General features: G+C 37.6%; 1 long non-coding RNA gene across 1 annotated transcript in view; it reads left to right on the top strand.

Annotated features, from left to right (window-relative positions):
- The window catches only part of LOC129533629 (uncharacterized), a 66375-nt gene extending 54066 nt beyond the window's left edge, over positions 1 to 12309 (top strand). The window contains exon 3 of the long non-coding RNA XR_008679906.2: positions 11727 to 12309. This is a non-coding gene — a long non-coding RNA (uncharacterized lncRNA). The remainder of the gene's footprint in view (positions 1 to 11726) is intronic.
- The last annotated feature ends 613 nt before the right edge of the window (positions 12310 to 12922 follow it).

Genomic DNA, 12922 nt, shown 5'->3' with positions numbered 1-12922 from the left:
TCCCTTGTAAAATAGTGCATAGATATGAAAATACTCTGTAAACTCTAAGGCACTGAACACAACTAAAAATTACTTTTGTAATTGAATAAAATAAAATTCTGTCCTCTCAGACAACTCTTGTTTTCTCTCTACCTCCCTAATTATCTGGATATTTGGCTCAGGATTCTTTCATGCCTCTTTTTTTCCTCTTATAGTTTGCAGTAAGAGAGGGAGGATGTTGTAGCACTTAGTTGAAAAGAAACATTCTCCAAAGCATTTGCCCTGTAGGGAAAATTTTCTTCCTCTCTATGGAATTATGCCTGAGAAATAATATACTTTGGGCTTTCAGCCAATCAAGAAACCAACAGCAAGAAAACATGTTTACTTTCACTTAGAAAGGAAAAAGATGGTTTTGATTTTATAAGATTTCCTTATTTAAAAACTATTTGTGCATGTTTTTAAAAAGTTTAAAATTAAACTTTAATTATTGCTTATAAGAAACTTTAATTATTGCTTATAGGAAAGTGTCATGACTGAATTTGTTGATTACAGAAATTATTCTGGTTTTGGTATTATCATCTCCAGGAGACTTGAACCCCATGACTTTTCAGAAATGCTTACTCATTCAATAAGCGCTAGCCCTGTCTCAGTGTATTGAATGAAACAGAACCTACAAATACTTTGCTTTCCCTAATTATTCCTTTATATTATGAAGTTTGGAAGCCAGACACACTTTTTTCTAATCTTAGCTCCTTCTTTTATTAGTTATTCAACCACTCTAGGCATAAGTTTCCTCATCTATAGAATGGGCTGATATAAATAAATACAAACACACAAGGTTGATTTGGGATTGAATAAATTAATAATATAAAGCATTTAGAACAATGCCTTATATGTGGTAAGTTCTCCATAATGGCAGGTTCAGAGTAGGCATTCAATATGCATTATTATAAAAATACTTCATGTTATTTTTTGTGCTGTTCTTTTAGTGTACATAGTACAAGACTTATTTGGCAAGAATTATTCTAAGTTTTGAGGACCTGAACTGGGTAGACAGGAATCTTGATATTCACAAATAAGTTTTGTTCCAGAAACAAGGAACTCCTAAAACTCACCCTTCACAAATTTGAACATGTCAGTTGTTTGGAAGAATAGAATAGCTAAGTTTATGTGATTTACAACTTGGACCCTGGCTCCTAAGAGTTGAAAGTCCCTTCATTAGTTTTAGACATTCCACTGGCTTTGTAGGTAGGAAAACAGGAATGCCTCTGCATTTTTGGACATGTCTTTTGGACATGGCCCAGGCTAGGCTGGGAGTTGTGAAAGGAAAGGGATGGGATTCTTTCCCCCCTACAGTGACATCCACAGTGTCCACAGTGATTCCCTGTCACCTTATACTTACCTTAAATGAATGTAACTCTCTCTGTTGCAACTGCTTATTTTACTAGGTCTGATTTCCCCGTTAGTCCGAATTCTTCATGGAGAAAAGGGAATGCATATTCACCACTGGTGGGAATGTAAATTAATTCAGCCATTGTGGAAAGCAGTTTGGTGATTTCTCAAAGAAGTTCAAATAGAATTACCATTTGACCCAGGATTCCCATTTTTGGGTATATACCCAAAGGAATGAAAATCATTATACCATAAAGACACATGCATGTGTATGTTCATGACAGCACTATTCACGATAGCAAAGACATGAAATTGACCTAAATGGCCATCAGTGGTAGACTGGACAAAGAAAATATGATACATATCTACCATGGAATACTATGCAGCCATAAAAAAGAATAAGATTATGTTCCTTGCAGCAACATGGATGGAGCTGGAGGCCATTATCCTAAGCAAACTAATACAGGAACAGAAAATAAAATACCATAGGTTCTCATTCATAAGTGGGAGCTAAACATTGAGTACACATGGACACAAAGAAGGGAATGGATGCTGGGACTTACTTGAACATGGAAGGTGCAAGGAGGGTGATGATTGAAAAACTACCCATTTACTATGCTTATTACCTGGGTGATGAAACAACCTGTACACCAAACCCCCCACAACATGCAATTTAGCTATATAATAAACCCATGCATGTACACCTGAACCTAAAATAAAAGTGTTTTTTTAAAAATACATTCTCTACACAGTGGCCAGAGACGTCTTTAAAAAATACAAGTCTGATCACATATCTTCCCTGCTTAAAACTCTTTAATGGCTTCTCATTGGACTTGTAGTCTAAGCCATATCCCATTGTTCTACCTTCTTACTTCAGCCCTTGCCAACCTTCCAGTTGTGTTTGAAGCCACTCTCCCACTCATTTTCTGTGCTCCAGTCACTCTTAGCTTTCTTTCAGGTCCCCTGCCATGCCCTTTCTAGCTTTAAAGCCCTTTGCACATATATTTTTTTTTTTTCCCCCTCTGCTGGTGCTGTCTTCCCCATTAGTTTTCCCATACTGGCTTTTTCTTGTTTTCAGATCCTCCCAGAGAACCAATCTAAAGAAGAAGCCCTCCTTTAATTGGTATCTCAGGACCCTGTAGTGTGCTTCTTAGCACATACTATTATTTCTTAATTTTGTATTTATTCGTTTATTTATTCATTTATTTAGAGACGGAGTCTCACTCTGTCACCAGGCTGGAGTGCAGTGGCGCGATCTCGGCTCACTGCAACCTCCGCCTTCCGGGTTCGAACAATTCTGCTACCTCAGTCTCCCGAGTAGCTGGGACTACAGGCCCAGCTTTCTACTTTCTTGACCTCATGATCCACCCACCTCGGCCTCCCAAAGTTCTGGGATTACAGGCATGAGCCACCGTGCCCGGCCAATTTTGTATTTATTAATGAGCTCTTTTTGGTTTGTTTTCTTGCTAGTAGCATGTAAGTTTTATGAGGTAAAGAACATGTTTATCTCTATTATATTCCCAGGGCCAAGGACAGTGCTATTTCTAGTAAGTATTTATTGAAATAATTATATATCAGTTGAAGTTTTCAAATTTAATTTGCATTTGTTTTTCTGTCTTGCTAGGCAGAGAACCAAGCATTTGGAGGTAACATACACTAACATAGAAGTGTGTTAGTAGATGTGAATGGCTAGATTTTGGCTAAACCAAAATTAAGTCCTCTCAATGCTACAAGTTCAGACTTCTCAATTTTTGTTTAGCCACGAGGGCTTTATGTCTTTCAAGAAGGAATGCATCAGATCAAAAAGAAGTTATAAAGAAACAAGCTAACTAAGTTTTCAGTGTGGAGAGCTGAAACCCTATTCTCCTGGTCCTCAGAGGTCCTTATATGTATGGAAAAAATAGCCTAGTATCTCGATATAAGAGGGATATTTGAGATAATGAAATATAAACTCTTGTGACAAGTGCTTTCAAATGGACTGAGAAGGGTAAGGAGATGGATTATGGTTAACCTTATTCTCAGATAATTTTTGATCCTACAGACATTTTCTAGCCATTTTTGAATTATCTCAGCAATTCACAGACAGGAGCCAAGAGCTATTAATATTTATTTGGAGTGAAAAAGAGCATGCCAAGAAATTAGAATAAATATCTTTTCTCAGCAGACTCCAGACCATAAAATGATCTGTATGCAAACAAAAATCGATCAAAATAAATCTCAAACTCAGTGTACACACATCTCCTGTTGAGGATGGTGAGCTCCAGCGCCACATCATGGTGGTCTCTCCAAATTGGATTGGGCCACCTGCATGTTATATCCTTATTGGACACAGCAATGCTTTCTAGATTACATTTTAGTGTTTTAATTTATTTGTATGAGGAAGGGAGGGCAGCACATACCATCGAGAGAACTTCTCAGCACAAAGATAGTTTTGTATTTCTCCCTTCAGACAAAAGCTTGGCAAATTATAACTTTGAAGGCTTAGTTTTACCAAGGGGACAATTGCTATGGCTTGATGAGTTTAAATCAATATCCAAATGTCAGTGCTTTCCATTCCCTCTTATGTCCAATAAAACAAAATAGGGTGCTTGAGGGTAAGTGAAGAAGAAACCAAAGCATTTTTAAGGGGCGTCTGCCAGTGGAGTAGCAAAATATCTCTCTGTTCTCAACTGCTATTGTTGTGGACAACAAAAATAATCTGGGCCCAGTATTTACACAGCATAAGCTATGTACTAAAGTTTATTGGGACACATGTGCAGAGTCTTTCAGAAGGTGGATCAGGCAGTTTCAATTGGTTTCTATAGTGTAATCAGCTATCCAGGAAGAAATTTCAAGAAAGAGTGCTACCTAAATTGTTTCTCTAGAAATGGAATTTGTGTTGCCTATAAAACTGTTTTCTCATTAATAGGTAACTTCCTCCTTAGTAACTTTGGTAAAAAAAAAATGTATGTAATAGGCTTTGAATGGTTTTCTTAAATTTTATAATAATCATTTACGGGTTTCTTCCTAGTCAATGTCAATTACTAACACAGCTACTGTGCTATATTGACTTATTAAAGGGAGATAATAATGGTATGGAACCTGGGGCTTGGAAGCAAAAGGCCTTGTTTTTCGTTTCAACTCTTGGACTAAATAGTAGTGAGATCTTGACCAATATATTTTGAGCCTCAATTTTTGCGTATGTAAAATGGGGTAAATAATAATTTTAGAGATGGAGTAAAAATTAACTGTGATAATGCATAGAAGTACCATGCTGAGCATATAGAAAATGCTCAACAGACAGTAGTTAATAATTCCAGTAACAATGACAGAGGTTGCCTTAACTGAGTTAACTTTTTAAGTCAAATGTCTAATTGGATTGCACACATAAATATAGTCTTAAAACCAAACACAATAACAATAAACAACAAAAAGTCAGCACATACTTTTTTTTCAGTCTTTTCTGCTTATGGTACAAATATCCTAAATTATAATATCTCCTTGTTTTCTATTAACAGTGATCGAAAAAAGGCATATTGTTCCCAGCATTATTCTTTCAGCATTATAGCAATACAGGCAAAATCAAGTGGAGAATGCCATTATGATGCGTGCAGGGAAATGTGTGCTTCTGGTGTGGCTTATCCAGAGGGCCACTTCGTGCTAACCTAACTCCTGGGTCATTGTTCAACACTTAGCTTCAAAAGCTGTTGAGTACTGTTGGGTTTTGATATGTGACAACTGCAGGCAGGAAATGCCAAGTGCAAGTAGTTTAAGGAGCACTCAGGAAAACTATTCCCTGACTAAAAGTACAATGAGACATTGCATCTTCAATCCAATCCAGCGTGTAGCCAGACTAAATGGAACAGAAGAATAAAATGTATTCCATTCATAATGAACTGAGACTGCACATAAAAGAATCTTTTAAATATTCAAATGGTTAAAACGGATTATATTTCCCTTTGGGAAAGGAAGTAGTCAAAGGGATAGGTCTGATGAACTGAGTTTATTAAATTGGCTTTTGGTGGTGATGAAAATGGTATTGACAAAAGGCAGTGGTATATATTTCACACACATTTGCAGAGGTGATAAACATAAAGTACTGCTCTGGTAAAAAGTTGAGATGCTTTATATTCTGACACCTGGACTCTGGTGGTGTGCTTATCATCCAGAGTTGTGCTCAGCTTCAAGAAACTAAGGTGATTTTATGAATAAGCACCTTTAATCATTGGTGGTTACTTTTTAAAAATTATTTATTTATTTATTTTTGAGATGGAGTCTCGCTCTGTCACCCAACCTGGAGTTCTAGAGTGCAGTGGCACGATTTCGGCTCACTGCAACCTCCGCCTCGCGGGTTCAAGGGATTCTCCTGCCTCAGCCTCCTGAATAGCTGGGACTACAGGCGCCCATCACCACACCTGGCTAATTTTTTTGTATATTTAGTAGAAATGGGGTTTCACTATGTTGGCCAGGCTGGTCTCAAACTCCTGACCTCAGGCAATCCACCCACCCCAACCTCCCAAAGTGTTGGGATTACACGCATGAGCCACTGTGCCCAGCCTGGTGGGATTACTTTTTAACTTCATACAACTATGCATTACTTGAGACAAGATTCGGGAATAGGAGGGGTGGACACCACTTTCTTCAGTTGACATTATCAGGGAAATTCCCATCCTTTTAGTGATATGGACAGGAAGCAGGGAGATATTGAGTAGAAAAGTGTGGTTCCCCAGCAAAGGCCCCACCCTCAAGCCTGGAAACCCGTGGCCCTAAATGGGAACAGGCATTTCTTTTTTCACACCCAAATGTTGCCTTCTGACCCACAACGCCCCCCTATACCATACCCATATACACCCCAAACCTCCATGAGCAGAAGAGCAGAGGACAGAGAAGCAGAGAAGGAATGTCTGAATGTTGAGGAGTTTGGCTAGGGATGGTCAGAGAGGAGATCGGCTGTGGGACCGCCAAACTCCAGGGGAAGATCATCTTCCCATTCTATCCCCTTTCCAGCTCCCTATCCATCCTGCTGAGCGCCACCTCCATCCAGCAATAAAATCCCCTGCATTCACCATCCTTCAGTTTGTCTGTGTGACCTGATTTTCCCTGGATGCCAGACAGGAACCTGGGTACCAAGAGGGCACTGAGCTAGTTAACACTTAAGCCTTCTGTGGATGGTAGAGCTAAAAGAGCACTGTAACACACCCATTGAGACTTTGGGAGTCACAGGCACCTACCCCTAGACACTACCATGGGGCTGGAGCCCAAAAGCACTTGTCCCAGTTCCTGCAGCTGCCCATCTGCATGCTCCCCCTCCTGTAAGGGGTTTGAGTGCACAGCAGCCAAACAGACAAGCCACACCCCTGTTGCACATCTTGTGAGGGGGCCAGGGAACTATCCTGTTTTATTAATACAATACCAAAGAATCTATGAGTACTGTGAGTGCATACGAAGGCATGTTATTAACCTTGCTCTGGGAAACCCTCCTTTTCTAGTCTAGATTGTGAGTTATTTTATGATTCTTTACATATCCCAACTGATGTAGACATAATACATTTCATATTTCTGCCTTCATTAACAAAATAAAACTCAGGTCATGAGAGTTTTAGTAAAGGAAAGCAATTCAGTGTGTGGAAAAGGGTGGCTGACATAGACAACAATGGCTTGGTCTCTGAGATTTGAATGCCTTTGATTTATCTTCTTTAATATAGAAGGCACCAGTATGTTAGCCTTTTGAGAACATAGATATTTCTATAATGCTTTGTAGAAACACTGAAAAATACCCTTCCCTTGCTTCCTAGTAGTCCACTTGAGACTTGACTGGAACTCTAAATAAAATGTACTATAAATTTGAGGATAATATAAGACAAATATACAGTGCCACAGTCTCTTAATCTGTAAAGTGGAATAACAATAATGCCTGCCCTGAGAATCTCCAGTCGTCATAATAGTACCTGACACCTAATGGAGTTTCAGCAAATGTTAGCTGCTATTATTGTTAATTATTATTATCGTTATAGTGAGATCTATGGGTCTAGAATTTTGATGATCTCTGTATTAGGATCTAAATAGTAACACAGAAATCTCATCAAACAGTTCACAGTGAGGTTACCTAAAGATGAGCACCAGCAGGAAAGTAATACCATTCCTAGGCTGGTGAGACACAGGGAGCAGGTGTTCCTGGAGCCCAGGGACAAAGTCACCTGACAGAAGTGTAAACCTCAGAAGAACTTTCTGGAGTGAGCTGGAGTCACAGAAGAGATTTAGCCATGATGGGGAAGATACTCATGACACAGAGAGGAGAGAAATACTCTGGATTCTCCTTTTTCTCCACCCCCCCAGTCTTGTACCAGTTTCTCTAAGAAGCCTAATGACCTGGCAGACTGGTAAACAAAGATTTCAAGGGTCAGTCCTCCCTCACTCTTTGTTACAGAGTATGTCAGACAAAGGATAACAGAGAGATCTGAGGGCCAACAGGCTCAGGAACAGCACAAGCTGGTCTACAAGATAGGGCTTGCTCTCTGGGGCCACAGGCTGTTCTTATTCAACAGCTTTCTAGCTGCCAGAGTTTCCCCATTTGCAAAGCCATTTTAAAATGCACTGCTCAGGAGCACCCTTTTCGTATGATGGCAACGTCTTATCCAATTTTGTGTGTTCAACTTCTAGAGTAACTGCTGGTTCAGTGGTTTTTAATAAATGTTGCTGAACTGACATTCTCAAAGGACCATTGTAGGACCCAATGTGGTGATGTGCTTGAAAGCACCTATTAAACTGGACAAACACAAGAAATTGCTCTGAATCCACACCAGCCTTCCAACTGTCTGGTAAAGAACTGTGACATCGTGTCTCCTGCAACCTGACAATTAAAGCACTTGTCTTCCAGCTAGAAACCATTGTCTTCTATCACTCTTGACCCCGGTGGATTACAGAAGTGCAGGAAATATCCTGGTGGAATCTGATTTCTTCTTGAATTAAATGATCTTTTAGAACTGTGATGATTTGTGAGAACAAGACTAAATTCTTCAGAGTTAAACGGAATTGAGGTAAATGAGAGAGAAAGGATGAAATGAGACATCATTTGCATATATACATGTTAGCAAAGAGGAGCAAACATTGTTGGTGGTTTTTGCAGAACTCTGTTTATATGAAATGGCTTTAGAAACTGAAAAAATGGAGTTCATTCAAACAAGCTGGGAAACATGGTATTTTCTTAGGTATATTTTTCTAGTAGAAATGTACCCTGCTCTGGGGAGTAGCCCTAACTCTCAGATCTAGGCCTAAGTTCAGTAAATATAGAATTCACCATTGCAAAAACTGCAGGCAGTGGTATCTTAACAGGAACTGTCTTAGTCCTTTTGTTTAGCACTGTGTGGTAACCTTCTTTAAGTAGTTCTGCATCAGGTTTCTATTCTCTTGCACATTGGGTGTGGAGAAGAGGTAACATTTTTAGCTGCGTGGTTTATGACTGAGGGATTGATTATGGTGTGTTGGTAAATGTTTAACAATCTAGTCCCCAGGTGTAGTTCCAACATGAATATGGGTTGATGTTTTCATTTATGTGAAAGAGGACAGTGAAATTGAAACAAGAAATACGTATGTCAGAATGTCACTGGTTTATCAATGGCTTCTTTACTGAATACTAAAAGGCTATTTTCTCTTTTGTGCTCTGCATGATTAACTGTTACAAAACATTTTAAAGTTTAATCTACATTACTAATGTTTTCTTCACTTCATTAAGTTTAAACAATAAAGACCCAAAAGACCAAGAAACCAACAGCAATATACAGACCCTTATTTGTAGTGTTTGCCGGCTCCTATGGTGTAAATATTCTACCATGGCGAATTTCAAGCTACATATCTAACATTGCTGAATGTGGAGATAGAAAGAGAAACACAACAGTCCACCATTATATAGTATTTCCATCATATAAATACAAGAGAGGTAAATAACCTCAAAAGTATAGATAATAGTAAATGTGGTAAAAAATTAAGAAATTATGAGTTCTGAGTATATTTTAACAGCTTAATTGAAGTATGACAATATACAAAATTGTATATGTTTAGGATGTACAACTTAATGTTCTGATAGACATTGTAAAATTATCACCACAATCAAGCTAATTAACATACCTGTTACCTCCACCTATTACCATTTTCATTACCTTCCATTCCATGTGTAGATTCAGCCTCGCATTCCATTATATGGATGTGCCATACTTTACTATTTTTCATTAGTATCTTCACTGTTTCCAAAATTTCTCTCTTGTCAGCTACATTAAAAAATGACACTTGGTGGACATGTGTAAGGACGGGCTATTTCAAATAAAAAGATCCAACTGGCATGATTGCTACACACACACACACACACACACACAAACACACACACACACACACACACCCTGAAAGAGCAAGCAAACTAGGACATCCAGGTAAAGTAGTCATGAATAAGAAAAATCTGGAGAGAGTGAAACTAAAATGTTCATAATTCTTCATTCTATATGAAAGGGAACTAGAAGTTATTCTTTCTGATTAGATATGTCCATATGAATAAGTATAAATTTAAGAATTATTGTAGAGGCTGGGCGCGGTGGCTCGTGCCTGTAATCCCAGCACTTTGGGAGGCCGAGGCGGGCAGATCACGAGGTCAAGAGATCGAAACTATCCTGGCCAAAATGGTGAAACCTGTCTCTACTAAAAAATACAAAAATTAGCTGGGCGTGGTGGCACGTGCCTGTAGTCCCAGCTACTCAGGAGGCTGAGGCAGGAGAATCGCTTGAGCCCGGGAGGCGGAGGTTGCAGTGAGCTGAGATCATGCCATTGCACTCCAGCCTGGGTGACAGAGCCAGACTCCATCTCCAAAAAAAGAATTATTGTAGAGTATGTTAATTAGCTAACAATTTAATAGGCAGCTACAACCTTCCAAATTTACTTACCTTTTAAGATCAAAAAACAAAAGAAATCATAAGCCATACAATAAAAATTAGAATTAAACAATAACAATAGATAAATATAAAATTCAGACCCAAATAGTAAGGTGAGAGATGATAAAAGATGGCTGAAAAGCAATATGAGTAAATTATATAAATTTATCCTATTAAAAGTCAGAATCTCAGATATGAATAAAAAGAAATGTCAAAAGTTAATTATTTTAGGTGACATAACAATTTTATATAGAAAACTTGACCTTAATTTATAGTGCCCAGGGATGACGGGGCAACTTACCTACAACTTACAAAATTGTGCCATAACAATTTTATATAGAAAACTTAACCTTAATTTATAGTGCCCAGGGATGACCTGGCAACTTACTTTGAAATGATACAGAAAAATAATGAAAACTACTATGGCAAAATCTTAATAATTATTGAATATACATGGCATGTGTAAGGATATTGTATTATTTATATTGTTCTGTATTTTAAAAAATTTTAGTGATAAAAAATTTGGAAAAAAAAATAAAAGTTCCTTCAAAACCCCATGTAAATCAGTTACTTTTTAAAAAATTTTCCATGCTATTATAAATTTTATAACTTATAGCACTGTATTTCTAAAGTGAATAAATAACTGTAAGAGATTTCTAGTACAATTGAAACAGACTTTGCTCTTTCTGTTTTCCCCTCATGTAAAATAGAAAAATTAAAATCAATGGCTTATTTAAATGTATTAAGCTAAACAAGACATATTTAACAATGCTACTTATGTAACACACACATAAAGTGAAAGATAGAGTGAGATTAAAAATGAAAGGCTAGACATACACTTTAATTCTTAAAAAATGCTGGGATTAGGAATCATACCTGGGCTTCAGTTCCAGCACCATTGCTTTGTGGAGCCATACCCATGGCTAAGTAACTATCTAGGCATCTCTGTTTCTTCATCCATGATGAAGGTCTCATGGTTCCTGCCTTCTTCAAATGTTTCCCTGACTATAAAGTGATATGACATAATTTAAAATGCTTTGGGAAACTGTACGATGTCTCATAGCATAACATAAGTACATATGGCCAGGCTATTAAAATTTCCAACTGGAAAATAGGCACTTTGAAACGGCCATCAGAACAAGAGTCTAGATACTGTTAGCTTTTGATGTTCACAGATTCTTTTCTCTGCTTAAAAATAGGGACTTCCTGGGAGAATTTCCAGAATTCTTTCCATTTTATTTCCTTATGTTATTTTGGTGCACCTTGCTACTGAGACAAATTATTTGACTTTTCTCAGTTTGTAAACTGTGAAACTAGTTAGGTAATGTAATGCTGCAACTCTTTGGGAAGTGAGGGATGGGAAAGAAAGAAGAGAAACATTCCTCAGAATACCCCAGCTGTTGCCCAGCCTCAGAATTGCGCCGCCTCCTACGAACGTGATATCTGTCCTCTCTCTTGCAGTTCCAGATGAGCACACCTTCCAGTCCGTCTGCTGCCAACACCACCTACAGGGGTCCCACAGTAGCCATTTTCATTGGGCTAAACAGCATAAAGAGGCTATTGTTGGAGAGCAGATGCAGGAAAAGATTTTGCCAAATGGGATATTCTAAGGTGAGCAGGTTTTCACAAATGGAGCATTAATCACAATCCTCTGATACTACCAATTATGGAAGCAGACCAAGAATAAACCTGCAAATGAGAAGAGCCCTTTCCTCCCTTCTTAAATTAAGAAGGCAAACATATTGGAAATGCAAAAGGAAAACAGATTTGCTGAAAGATAGACATCTAGAGCAGAAAAAACTTCACTTTTTAAAAAATAATAATAAACATTTTCTTATTTTTTTTTTAACTGGATGAATTGTCAGCATAAATGCCTTTGAAGGTATAACTGCATTAATTTGTTACCTTATATATATTTATTTTATGGCATTATGTAGCACCTTGCTATCTAAAGTCCAGTTCTATGAACTAGTAACATCAGAATTATTGAGAGCTTGTTAAAAATGCAGAATTGCTAAAGATTCACTTGGCTATTTGGTTTTTTGGGGGGTTCCATATGAATTTTAGAATTTTTTTTCTATTTCTGTAAAAATGTTATTTGAATTTTGATAGAGATTGCATTGAATTTATAGATTACTTTAGTTAGAATGGACATTTTAATAACATTTATTCTTAAAAAATAAAATAGAACTATCATATGGTCCAGCAATTCCGCTTCTGTATATATAGCTAGAGGAAATAGAATCAACATGTTGAAAAAATATCTGCACTCTCATGTTATTGCAGCATTATTCATAATAACCAAAATATGGAATTAAACTAAATGTTCATCAATAGATGAATGGATAAAGAAAATGTGGTATATATACACAATGGAATACTATTCAGCCTTAAAAAAAGAAAAAAAATCCAGTCATTTGTGGCACATAGATGAGCCTGGAGGGCATTATGTTAAGTGAAATAAGCCAGACACAGGAAGACAAATACTGTATGATCTCACTTATATGTGGAATCTTAAAAAGTTGATCTCATAGAAGTAGAGAGTAGACCGATGGTTACCAAGGGCTGAGGGTGAGAGTAAAGGAGATAGAGAATGGGGAGACGTTGGCTGAAGGGATCAAAGTTTCACTTCAATAGAAGTAAGTTCTGGAGATTGA

This window comes from Gorilla gorilla, chromosome 4, assembly GCF_029281585.2.
Source record: "Gorilla gorilla gorilla isolate KB3781 chromosome 4, NHGRI_mGorGor1-v2.1_pri, whole genome shotgun sequence".
NCBI classification, from domain to species: domain Eukaryota; kingdom Metazoa; phylum Chordata; class Mammalia; order Primates; family Hominidae; genus Gorilla; species Gorilla gorilla.
This window is presented reverse-complemented; position numbering and strand designations above follow the sequence as displayed.